This window comes from Magallana gigas, chromosome 1 (assembly GCF_963853765.1).
Source record: "Magallana gigas chromosome 1, xbMagGiga1.1, whole genome shotgun sequence".
Taxonomy (NCBI): domain Eukaryota; kingdom Metazoa; phylum Mollusca; class Bivalvia; order Ostreida; family Ostreidae; genus Magallana; species Magallana gigas.
Window position 1 is genome coordinate 58,223,962 of NC_088853.1, and position 12,964 is coordinate 58,236,925.

At 31.3% G+C, this 12,964-nt stretch overlaps 1 long non-coding RNA gene across 1 annotated transcript; it reads right to left on the reverse strand.

Annotated features, from left to right (window-relative positions):
- Positions 1-4,738: 4,738 nt before the first annotated feature.
- Positions 4,739-6,130, reverse strand: LOC117685859 (uncharacterized). Its single transcript, XR_010711111.1, has 6 exons — positions 5,884-6,130; positions 5,754-5,789; positions 5,550-5,567; positions 5,320-5,337; positions 5,045-5,131; positions 4,739-4,775 (listed from the first exon to the last, which is right to left on the reverse strand). It is a non-coding gene; the product is annotated as an uncharacterized lncRNA (long non-coding RNA).
- Between the last annotated feature and the right edge of the window lie 6,834 nt (positions 6,131-12,964).

Sequence of the window (12,964 nt, forward strand, 5' to 3'; positions counted from 1 at the left end):
TTTTAGCAGAAAACAAAATCTGCAAAATTTAGTCCGAATTTCCTCTGTTTGGCTAAGAGTCAATTTTTTGTTTGAGCCTAATTCCATAATAATGTAAATCTCTTGAATGTTTTGTCAATAATTATTAATTTCATAAATACTTTTTGTGTTTAGAACAAATTTCACTCATTACATTGAACTTTATAACAATCGGAATTTGAGAACTCAAACCCTGAATAAACAACACCCTTAATTGTCCATTATTTGAAAACCACAATTTAGGTGTATAAATTGTTGAGATGTAAGCGAGTTACAGAGCTTACAATTCATTGCTATGTAAACAAAGCTTTTGTTTACATTTTGAACGTTGAAGTGAAAACAGTTTTAGACCGAAAATAAATGTGGTAAACGTTAAGATTTTTTTTTTGTACAAAATGCAGACCGAGAGCTACAGATTAAGGTTACGTCAATTCTCGCGCTTTTGCGGATATCATACTGTGTTTAAATACCATTGTCCGAGTCCAAGCTTTTTACCCCCTCAGGAAACAACAGACAGACAACAACCAAAATAGCCTCGATTTTTCACACAAGGCCAAATCAAGCATGTATTTTACTGTTTAACATGTTGTTGTTTTTTATCTTATAAAACATACAGTCCCTGTTGCTGGCAGGAAATCTTTAAAATCGAACGGGAAAATAGAGAAACAGTTTGTCTGTACCATAATTTGTAGTGAAACTTTGGAATTGTATTGGTTTGAGACCTTCGTTCAAAACGGAGAAAAAATGATATTATGTACGGGTTAACAAATCTGCAGACCTTCGCAACCTTAAAACATTATTCACGTTTATCAGAATGAAACAAAAACATTCGACCTAGAATCATATAAGTAATTTGACATTTTAAACACTATCCGTCTTAAATTTATGAGCTAAAAATTGATAATATTTCATCATAGTGGAAAAAAAAAACAAGCGACCTCATTAGGATAGAATTAACAATTCGTGATTGTTTAACTACTTTTCGAACTTTTCTGGCAACGTTTTTATTTCCGAATTATTTTTAGGTATTATGAATTCATTGTTTATGTTTTGTTTTCTCTATTGTTTATGATGTATATTGATCAGTAAGTTTTAAAAAAGTATCCCTGAATGCTTATATAATGTTAGAAAGTTTCATTTAAGGTGGAGTAATCCTTCTGGCGCCTCTCTCACGGGTGAATGAAACGTGACACCTGTATTCTGATTGTTATCTATAAACGTATTTGAATTCGTTATTTATTCATAAAATCATTTTCTAAAGTCTCGGAAATTACTTGGTGGGCATGTTTGTTTAACAATGAATTCCAGGGTGTATATTTATAAGGGCTTTCACAATTCGTAACAGAAAAAATGTCATCTTTCTTTATAAATTGAAAAAACGCATTTTGTACAAAAAATATCGTAAACTATACTAAGTTTTGTACATCAGAAAGCGAGTATGCTAAAATCATATTGACAAACGGTTAATAGTACGATTTCCTAGTAGAGAAGTTTTGATGATGTATAACATAAATGCTATTTATAAACCACTAATATTTCATCGTCATTAGTTCACAATTAAGGTGAACCCCCCCCCCCCCCCCCCCGAAAATACTATGTTTTTTTCTATTTTAAAACACCGCTTGGAGACAATAATGACAAAGAAGTAGTTGATTTCCTTTTTGTCCCTCATTCATTTATCTGGAGTGTTTTATCCAGCAGTACAGCGATTTGTCCCCCTTGTCTGCCTTCTACATTCATCCCGTCGCGACCGTAGGTTTCTGCGTGTCGATTTGGCTAGACTGGTGAAAATTCATTCTTCTGGTAGTCTACATTGAAATATCTGAAGTTTTTCTGGCTTTTTTTTAAACAATTTTTATTTTGTATGTGCAAGAAAAACCGAAGAACCAGCGCCACTACGATAACTGTAAATTCGCTGCCTCGAACTGGAAGCGGCATTCTAGATTCATATATATAATAATGTGATAAACACACACATAAAACAACAGTGTAGTTTACCTATTTCTTGCGAGATTTCTAATATGCACCAACTTATAACAAATGTCATCAGTTCCGTAAAATGTATTCAACAGTCTGTTTGAATAAATGTTTCTGTTTGAATGGGATGAAGGAAACCATAAAAGCGATATTAGTAAGCAGTAAAATCATCGTTTTATTAATTAGTTGTGAATGAAACATTTTATTCAACTTGTAAATATCTAAAATCGATCGGAGAATGTTGCCTCCAGTTTGAGGCGACGAATTTCCAGTTTTCATAATGGCGCCTGTTCTGGCGTTTTCCTGGCATCATTAATGTAAATTTATTTGCAAACCCATCAATTAAGACAAGAAAAGTTTTAAGAAATTGTTTAAAATATTGTTTAAAAACATACAATTTGAAACAATTTGTTATTAAATATTATTACATTTTAATGTCAGTGAACACAGATAATCTTTGCGCACACTCAAGATATGTTTTTTTTTTTCGCCGCAATTTAATATTTTAGTCGTTTGACTTGAAAATTGAACTTGGCAAAAAATCCATTTGAATCTGGTTTCTTACGGAATTCTTGCAAAACTCAATCTCTTTTATTCGTCACCAACCTTCTTGTCGACTTCAGGCACCAGTTTCCTGAGAGATTCCGAGGGTCGAACTGACATTTACAACGGTTAGTAGTTTTTGAGCGCTATACCTTTATTAATTACGTAGTCGGTATTTAAAATATCTATTTTTTCAAAGTAACAAAAGATATTAATCAAAGGAACGACCACAAAGGCGTCGAGCTGACATTTTCTTTAATATTTTCTTTTAAATATAGAATCATATCAATAATTTGAAATTCTTTACTAATAGTCGTATATCAAATAATTTTAGAATAAAAAAGTAAATGTTTTGTATTGCTTTAAAAACAAAAATGAATACAATTTCTTATAAAATAGGCAGTGATGGGTTTTTAATACTATAACTCTTCATGGTTACGAAAATCGAAGAAATTTCAAAGATCTAAAATAAATTGTCTTTCTGCTTAAAATAGTCTTTTAACAATTTTCACAGATTCATAATTTGAATACATTAACAGTGTGTTATAATAATAAAGCATACTTTTATTTAGTTCAATTCACTCAAGAAATTATTGAAGAAATTACATAGAATATCGTTTATGAAAAAAATATGGGATCTGGAATATCCGAAGACGCTAATGGAAAAAATCCCCCAGTCTTTTACTAATGATTTAAAAATTCAATTGATGTTTGTTTAAGTGAAAAAAAAAAGTTTTTTTTTTTTATTAAATAAAGTTGTAAAACATACAATTTGAAACAATTTGTTATTAAATATTATTACATTTTAATGTCAGTGAACACAGATAATCTTTGCGCACACTCAAGATATGTTTTTTTTTCGCCGTAATTTAATATTTTAGTCGGTTGACTTGAAAATTGAACTCGGCAAAAAATCCATTTGAATCTGGTTTCTTACGGAATTCTTGCAAAATTCAATCTCTTTTATTTGTCACCAACCTTCTTGTCGACTTCAGGCACCAGTTTCCTGAGAGATTCCGAGGGTCGAACTGACATTTACAACGGTTAGTAGTTTTTGAGCGCTATACCTTTATTAGTTACGTAGTCGGTTCAATCTTTCTTTTTCTTTGTTTCATCACGATTTTGCAATACCCTTCTAATTTTTTTTCATAAAAAATATCAATAACGATTTTTCCATATTTAAAAAAAATTGTATTATTTAAAATATCGATTTTTTCAGTTACAAAAGATATTAATCAAAGGAACGACCACAAAGGCGTCGAGCTGACATTTTCTTTAATATTTTCTTTTAAATATAGAATCATATCAATAATTTGAAATTCTTTTATTAATAGTCGTATATCAAATAATTTTAGAATAAAAAAGAAAATGTTTTGTATTTCTTTAAAAACAAAAATGAATACATTTTCTTATAAAATAGGTAGTGATGGGTTTTTAATACAATAACTCTTCATGGTTACGAAAATCGAAGAAATTTCAAAGATCTAAACTAAATTGTCTTTCTGCTTAAAACAGTCTTTTAACAATTTTCACAGGTTCATAATTTGAATACATTAACAGTGTGTTATAGTAATAAAGCATACTTTTATTTATTGAAGAAATTACATAGAATATCGTTTATGAAAAAAATATGGGATCTGGAATATCCGAAGACGCTAATGGAAAAAATCCCCAGTCTTTTACTAATAATTTAAAAATTCAATTGATGTTTGTTTAAGTAAAAAAAGGTTTTGTTTTTTTATAAAAAAAAGTTGTAAATATTTGATATAATTTTTTTTTGCGGAAACAAAAATGAGATAAATCAATCATATTTGATGAGAAAAAAATCAGAAGTACCCAAGGGCGTCATCGGAAATATCGGACACAGTGATAAACGGTTTTAGTACATATTGTCTTCTGTACATTTTCGTCCAAGAGATAGTTATATCGAAAAAATGCCTTTTTTCCTAAACGGAAACTTTAATATTACTTTCTTGAATATATTAAAAACTTTTTTTCAATGTGCTTGGAAATATGAGTCATCACCCAAAGCAGATTGTTTTATTTTATTTTTTTTAATTAACAATCCATTGCTCAGTATCCAGATTTCAACTGTAGATACCAGTCTTTTTTTTCTTTCAAGCAATTCAATTGCAATATACACAACTAACAATGCAAACACTTTTGAAAAATGTTTATTTATTTTAAAACATATTCATTTTCTCCTCCTGTCTGGGGGGACGGGGACCTCTGTTAATCTGAAATTAAATCAAACAAAATATTGCTAAATTCATAGGGAAAAAATACATTTTATTTATTTGTTTTTTTTTTCATTTATGTATTTGAAATAAAATATTTGTTGTTATTTAAGTTAAGAAATTTATTCAAACAAAACACTGTTAAAGTCATGACAAAAAAAATACGGTTTTTTTTTCATTTAATTTTTTTTTTAATTACATTCAAAATATTTATTTGTTAATTTTATTTCAGTGCATTCATTATTTTTTAATCATCAACATAGACTTACTTTTCCAATTATTTCTTGGGCTCCTCTTGCTTTATCGCCGCGGTGGAGGTGCTGGCCGAGGCCGTGCTTGTATTTCCCTCAAGAGATCTGAAATTCATTGTACACAAACCACATCATTAAGTTAGAGAAATTTTTATTCAATTCATTAACATTTATATATATATATATATATATATATATATATATATATATATATATATATATATATATATATATTCGTGACAATAATATTCCCATTATATCTATCTTATTTTCAACCTTAAATGTAAACTTACCCAAATACAGTGTCATTCCTATGTAAAAAAAAAAATAATATAAACCAAATAAAAAATAAATATAGAATTTATAAATAAATGAAAGAAAAAAAAGAATAAAAATAGACAAATATTTGTTAACAAATAACTATATTTCATAGTTCTTAATTTACATACACGTAAAAATTTATCTTTAATTTTCTCTTTCTTTTTTTTAAATGAAATCGTTATTATATAAAATAATAACTCACAGCAGTTGTCTCTCGAGACTAAAATAAAATGATTAAAAGACAGTGTAAAGAAAATGTGCAAAATTGGTTAGATAATGTCATACATAAAAGCATAATAAATAACGTAAACATCCAAAACCATGACAATTAAAAATAACATAAATATCATACAGTTAGTATTTGATATAACAGATATTCTATGGTGATTAAAAAAGACATACATACCTACTGTCCAGAAGACAGTAACTCTCCGTGGTCGAACTACGGGAAAAAGGAGATAAATTTGGAACTAAAAAAATCTATATATATTTAAAATTAAACTAAATGAAACATGTAAATTTGTTACGTAACTTACTCATCACTCATTGAGATGATTTCGATCCTTTTCCTGTTAAGGTATCCGATGTACAATTGAGCCTGAGAGCTCTGGATTTTACGGGATGAGCTCGGTAGATTACGGAGCTTGAAATAAATTCTCAAAAAGTCGCACTATTTTTGATCTAACAGAATAAACAATAAAGAATAAACAATTGACGCATAAAGTCAAGCAATTTTTTTTCTTCTTAATTTTAAAACAAGTTATTTTAACTTCCCCCCCTTACGCTGACTGTGACGTTGTAGCAGCCTTACGTCATTTGCCGTTGTATAACGTTATTTTTTCCCGCGGCGCTCTTGCAATAACGTGAAGAAAAAAAACCTAATTTATAGAGTAAAGTTTGCAGTGCACAAGTCACGTATTTCGTCGAAAAATACTGAGAAGGTCGTTTTTAATCATTGATTTTGTAGATATTGTAACTGTGCATAACTTGAATTGGGGTAATCTTGTAATTGTATGGCCCTATTCAATTTGTTCAATTTTTGTATACCTAATTTCATTATACATACAGAGTGTTTCGGACCTAACATTGTATAACGGCGTATTTGATACTAACTATTTTAATAAGTACCATGCATACGGATTTCCTGGTTGAAATGCTTGTACACGTTTATTGTAAATATTGTGTTTAAACATATCTTGTTATTTTCCATAAATCAAGTTAACAAGAATAATGAAGTCAAATAATGAAATCTCTAATCACTGATTATATTTCTTCTCTCGCATTTCATATTACATGTGTATGCATGAACGGTACATTTTTCACTCTTTTTCAAATCGCTGGAATCTATATCATTCAAATAATACTATTAGATACTGATTCCGACTGCTTTAAGGTCAATTCGTTTCATTTAGCTGTTTACATAAAAGAGGCGCGTCACCATCCAATAAAATCAAATACTCAAAATTTGATTGACAGCTTCCGCCAGATAGCCGTTGTCCGATGTTATGTGTGGTATTTGTACACAATCTTATCGTGTAAAAAATGCATGTTTATTACAATATCACAGAGTCATTTATGGTTGATTCATATATTGTTATAACTGTGTAAAAGCATGTAAATGTATTGTGCATTCCACAATTGTACCGGTACGGAAACATCGTAGTCAGACTTTATCGGCAGTCTCCAAACTGACTTAATCTTTTTGGTTGAAAAAGAATACAATTTTGAGTAAAAGATAATACAATGTATATTGTTTTCAACGAGTTAAAGGTTTGGAATGAATTTTAATAAAATATTTCACACGGTTCTCCAACGCTTTGTTCGTAACGCTTTACACATCTGATGTGACCCGCAATTCACCACTTCGTTGTATTAGTAACAATATTTTTTGTGCAAACATTTTGCTGAATGAAAAAAAACCTCAACAATTTAGATTTTTTACTCTAAAATTACAAGTTCTCAATCGTAAAGGAATAGAAATTTCCAAATAACGGGAATATGCGTTGGATTATGAATGCGACGGCTGACTTGGGGGGGGGGGGGGGGGGAATTCTAAAAAAAAAACAAATAAAAATATTGAAAAAGGTACTCAATTTATTTTAAAAACTTTATTTTTATTGAAATATGTTTGCAATTTTTATTTGATAAATATTATTAATGTCGATATGATTACACATGTTTTCGTCAAAGAAAAGTAGTATTTTACCGTGCGTGATTTCCCGCGCTAGAGTTACTTCCCCGTTGTGATTAAGCGGGAAAAATATCTATTTTTAGAAACTACATACCTTTACCTATCAAATGAGTACATAGAATATATACCTTACCACGCATCATTATTTGGTCAATTGTACATCGGATACCTTAAATAAAGAAAAAGTGTGTGATTATTTGTATTCATTGGAGCAAAAAAAATTTTTTTTACATATATTACAATTCAAACATTTTAAAAAAAATAACTCAGTGACAAAAATATTTTAATTTAATAAAAAAGAATCATACTAACGTTGGACGAATCGGCGCATTGGGGGGGGGGGGGGGGTACTCTAAATGAACATGCGAATTAAGGTTTACATTATAAGAAAAAATTAATATATACGTATATTTCTAAGATCATTTTCAAGAAATTGTGTTTCATTAAATATAAAATGTACTAACAGGTTTCCCCTCCTCTTCTTTGACATCGGTGTGCTATATATGTACGGACAGAATATGAAATGCTATTAATTTTGAGTGAAAGTTGAGTGTAGAATTTATTATTTCTGAACAACAAAACAATTTAAACTTTTAATTTTGGGAAAAAGAATACTAACCCTGACGAACATCCCGGTGAGGAGCTGTACGTCCTCTTTCTGGATGCTAGTGGAGTACTTTACATATGGGGGAAAAATGATGATCAATTTTATTGTTTTTAAGTGTAAATCATAAAGAAAAATTTGGTTAAAGTAAACAGAACGGAGATTAAAATCATATACACTGGAGAATACGTTTTTATTTCTAAAAACAACACAAACGACCCTTACGAAGAAAGAAGTGGAGTGGCACACTGCTCCATACTTAAACCAAAAAAAAAAAATTAAAAGACTAATTTACAACTTCGTTCTACATTCTATTACAAAAGATATTTTCACACAAAGTTGCTTCATATTTCAAGTTATCCTTAAATTTACTTTTTTACTTTACATTTGTCTGGCTGAAGTTCTCATTGTAATGTTTGTTTTTAAAAAAATGAATCACTTGTAGCTAACTTTTTAAAATAAATCGTGTTATTTTTTTTTCTATTATCAATTACTCACGGACATGGCAGGTCGTCCAAGTCGCTAATCGCTTGCGCGAGATTTCTCATTACTTGACGCACTTCCCCGCAAGTACAGCGACTTAAAATTATATTTAAGAGAAATAAATAATTTTATCGTTATTTTTAATGTGCGGAATTTTATTTCTGAAATAAAAAAAATGAAGCAAAAATCATAGGTAAAAAAAATTACTTACATTGTCATGTTTTAATCCTTGTGAATATATTCCAAAGACAATTTTATTGAGCGTTTTCTTCGGTTTTAATACAGCTTTGAAAATTCACGTGCTCATTATAATTTTAAAGAAATTTAGAAAAATATTTAAATATTTTTGTTCATTTTTTTTTGGTAATTATACTTGGTACTCCTGCTGTCAAATTTCGTCGGAATTTGATATATATTATCACTATCTTAAAACTTCATCGTGAAAAAGGGATGACAGAGATCGTTAGGTGCTTGTCTCCTTAGAAATTGTCTATATAACTTTTTGAAAAATGATATGTTTGCAAACATAAAACCGTCAAACACGGCCACTAGGTTAATCACGCGTGACATTAATTCCCCATACGCACCCTCCCAACTGGTTTGGCCTACAATTATTAACAGGGAATTTCAAACCAAATCAATTGTCGTTAAAATGAAAACAATTCATAAAACTTAAAATTATCGAAAAAGCGACTTTTTGTGTAATCAGTATCCTCGTCAGGTACTGAATGACCAAATAAGCAAATTTTGATAGACACAAATGTATGTCATAATGCTCAGACGATATACACAATACAGTGATTGTCTGTATACAGAGTCCAATAAAAGTTGGTTATCATCACTTTTTATTTGTTCGGGATCACCCTAACCCGCACTGTTAACGGGTGTTAATGACTGATCAAAATATCACGTGAAAGGGTACACTTTAATATAATGATTAAAAATTCAGAATTAGTGCATTTCAGTTATTCAATAACACTGCTACATAAAAGTTCAGATTGTATTATCTCCTTAAAATGCATTTTGTGATTCTTTTCTCTGTCTGTATACTATTTGGAGGGACATCGGGATGTGATACGTGTAAAATTCATTTTTGGCAATTTTGCAACGTGCACGGGTGAGGATGTTTGTCCCCTTTATGCATCATACGTAGAGGTAGGATGTTTGTCCCCTTTATGCATCATACGTAGAGGTAGGATGTTTCATTCGAAATATAGCTACCTTAGTCCCGATCGTACAATTAAGAATTCGGGGTAATTGCGGATCTATTGTACAGTATGTACATTTATGCAAAGAGACCCAAATCAAAGACATAGTCATGCTGGACTCGACGGAGAAAAACCACAGGTGCAGAGGTAATTATTTTTTTAATTTCCTTTACACGGGTCTCTGCGTTCACACTTCTAAGGTTAGCTCGATCATAAGAAAACACCGATCGTGAGAAAACTCCGCCCCTGTCACTTTTATCCAATGAATAAGTACAATTATTTGCCGATCGCATCACCTTTTGTCATTCGCAATGGCTTGCAGATTTTTCAACGGACGGCCTGTGTGCCCTGGTAATAATCTTTAAACATTTTTTTAAATCAAAATAAGGGAAGCGGAAAATACACATATCTTTAAAGTTATTAGCTATTGTTAATAATGGTTTTTTTTTCTCCCGATAGACGACGCAACCACCGCGACGATGCCGGCAATGTGTAAGTATGTGCATGATTGAAGTTATTGATCTTGTTTTATTTTTTATTTGTTGAATATTTTCTCGGGTGCAGATACACCTAGAAATTGATTTTTGTTTTTTTATATTCAATCTTAAGCAGGTACTTAATTCCTCTGTTCAACCCTCCTTAAGTCAACATGTCTCAGACCAGTTGACCGTACAACACACAATTTCAACACGTACATACTCTCAAACTGTCACATCGACCCCATTTACCAACATTGATTCCACACTTACAATCCATATCAGTACCCCGCATACTTTGACAACAGACATCACTACATCACATCATACACGCACCGCAGACAGCAGTACACTGTCTACTCGACCCACCATTCTCAGGCCACACAGTGTATAGTACACGCAAACTATTTTGACCGCGTGGATTTTACGGTGCTAGAGAATTCTTCTGGGTCTGCATCGGTCGTGTGCAGTACGAACCGGGTGAGGGAATGTTGGCGTAAAGGGTATAAGGTTGTGGCGCGCTGTAGGCCGTAAGGTAAAAATGAAGGGTAGGTTTGCCGCATGCAGGATTCCGATTTTATTGGTCGAGACTCAACGATGGCAACATTACAATAATTTAACAGGCAGACATATTACAAACAAGTCGGATATGGCCAGTAGTGGCCTCCGGACTCATGGCTCTGCATGGGCGAGTCGGACGTGGCCGATGCTGGCCGCCGTATTCCAGACTGGCGATTGACAATTGTACATAACTATTTATAAGAATCTGCAGGCATGTTCACGAAACTTTCCTAAGATATGACCTAAGTGTGTTCCTAAGATATGACATAGGAAAAAAGTTAGGAACATCCTAAGATCAACTTAGGACACGTCTTATGATGTAGCTCGACGGTTACTTACGAACATCTTAAGTTAGGATATCCTAACCTTCTACAACCATTCTTATATTTCACAATTATTCATTCAGATCGAATTTGAGAGACTTGTGTAGAGATGAATCATTAAACATTTTGCCAGAGAAAATTGTACGTCTCGGTAGTTCACACAAAAGGCCTAAAACCAGTAATTTTAATGTATGCATTTTAATAATTTTACATTTACCTAAATATATATCAGTTACCAATAACAATTTAGTTTTTTTTCTTTAACTGGGGGTCATTTAAAGAAAAACAAACTAAAAATATTACAAGCCCCAAAAAATTCTTTAAAAAAAAATATTTATCAGGACATAATTGGCTTACAAGAAGATATTTATGTAAACAAGACGTCTGTATTGTCATTTCATAATTAACATTTGAGAATCTTGTCATTCAAGTATATGTAATACATAAACACGCGATTTTCATAGAATTTGAAACGTTACATGAGGAAACACTTGTACTCTTACAAACACAACCAATTTCCCTTTAATCTGCAATATATAGATTACACGAACATGTTAAATAAGAAATACGTTCTAATATATTTCGAAAATATATAAATACAGTTCATTCAACATTACAAATGTTTTAAAGATTATTTTTTTCAGACTAAAGTGATAAAAATTAGGAATGATCATGCATGGTATACGTAACCCGATGTAATTTTACTTTTTACAGCAAAGGACATTTAAATAATTGTTATCCAAAATTATTATAATCAAAACAATGAATGTAACTCATTTAGTGTACAATGTAGATAAAAAAAAATAAGTGAATAACTTTCATTCGTCAAACAGATATAGTATTTGCAAAAAAAAATAATCTTAATTTGTCCGCTCCAAGGCAGGCATGTAGCAACGGGGAAGTGGTGAAAGTTCGGGCCCCCCCCCCTCCACATCATTTTGTAAAAATGAACATGCATGATAGAATTGACTATGCCCCCCCCCCCCCCCCCTCCTGGATTAGGAATTTAGTGTTTGTCGAAAATGCTGGAACTGTGGAAAATTATTGCCTTATTCTACCGGTCTTAGAAAAGGCTTCACAACATCCCCATATACCTAAAAACGTGATTTTATAGCTTTAGGATGGTCTTAGGACAAGGGAGGTGATGTCTTAAAGTTAGGACAAAGTTATGGCGGTTCCTAAATTTAGGAGAGCTTCGAGAAACAGACTTAAGACTAAGACGTATCCTAAGACGTACTTAGGACACACCATAGTCCTAAGATAGCTTCGTGAACATGCCTGCTGAACAATAAGTATAAATTGACAATTGATGACATAAGTAAGCTGAGTGAAAGGTTTACAGATATAAATAAATTAAATAAACTCAATGAGTCTTTGATGTCCAAGAAATGAAAAACTGATAATTGCACAATGTTGTTTTAAGAGATTAACAGTCCTTGAGACATGACACTCTGTCTCTTAGAAATCACATTAAGAGTCCGAAAAGTGTCAATCACTAAACAAATAAGTAACTTTGTAAGAAATAAACTGTGAGAAAATATTACGAAATAGATGTTGAATTTTAAAAGAAAAGTCCAAAATAAAGTTTTAATTAAACAGTGAATTTTGCACGGTGATACTATCATCATTTCTACTTTAATTACTAACATTTTTAATACATTACATTCCGTCAACAACAATACTGATAGTCACATAGAACATACTCCGTCGACAGAGGACGTAACAGATACCACCCAGCCAGGTACATGTTCAACGACCCACCAGAAAAGAG